Genomic DNA, 1113 nt, shown 5'->3' on the forward strand with positions numbered 1-1113 from the left:
AAAAAAAAAACAAAAAAAAAAACAAAAAAAAACAGGAAAGCTAGGACTCAAACAGATATTTGTATGTCAATGTTCATAGCAGCAACATTTACAGTAGCCAAATGGTGAAAACAACTCAAGCATACTCAATGGATGAATGGATAAAAAATGTGTTATATACATACAAGGGAATATTATTGAGCCTTTAAAAAGAAGAAAATTACGACACATGAATAAAACCTGAAGACATCAGGCCAAGTGAAATAAGCAAGTCATAAAAAGACAAATGCTGTATGAGTCTACTTATATGAGGTATCCGGAGCAGTCAAATTCATAGAGACAGAAAGAAGAAGAGTGGTTGCCAGAAACTGGTGGAAAGGTTGAAAGGGGAATTATTATTTTGTCCGGAGCCATGAGGCCCGGAAATTGCCGCGGCCTCTGTTGCTTAAGCTCCACATTGTGGAGACAAGATGGCGCACTTCCTGGTTCTTCATCATCAACTTTTCCGGCGCGCGAACTTTTCCCGCACGCGCGTAGATAACTTCCCGCGCCCGGGAAAGACTAAGTCTACCGAGCATGCGCCTGGTGACGTCTCTCATTATTCCCCTCCCCACCTGCTCTGCCGCCCTTCCTCTTCCCTGCCAGCCTATATAAGGCATTGCACCGCTGCCATTAAACGAGACTTGATCAGGATACTGTCTTGTGTCCATTTCTTGAGTCTCTTGTCTCTCTAAATTCCCACCCCCTCCTCCAAGGTCTGTGTTAACGATCCCGCTGGACGGGACACATGGCACCCAAACGCGGGGCTTGGATACGAGGGAACTACGTGAGGAAGAGGGCGCATAGAAAGGCCGGCGACTAAAGTGAAAGAAAAATCCCTCCAACCGTCGCGGGAGCCTGCTGCGTCAGAGTTGAGGGTAAGTTATGCGCCCAAAATGGGACAAGAATTAAGCCAGCATCAAATCTACATAGGACAATTAAAAGAGGCTTTAAAGACATGGGGAGTAAAGGTTAAAAGTGGTGACTTATTTAGATTTTTTAATTTTGTGAAAGATACCTGCCCTTGATTCCCACAGGAAGGAACCATTGATATAAAAAGATGGCGGAGGGTGGGAGACGCCTTTCAAGATTATT

This window comes from Rhinopithecus bieti, unplaced genomic scaffold (assembly GCF_001698545.2).
Source record: "Rhinopithecus bieti isolate Rb0 unplaced genomic scaffold, ASM169854v2 scaffold_3902, whole genome shotgun sequence".
NCBI lineage: Eukaryota > Metazoa > Chordata > Mammalia > Primates > Cercopithecidae > Rhinopithecus > Rhinopithecus bieti.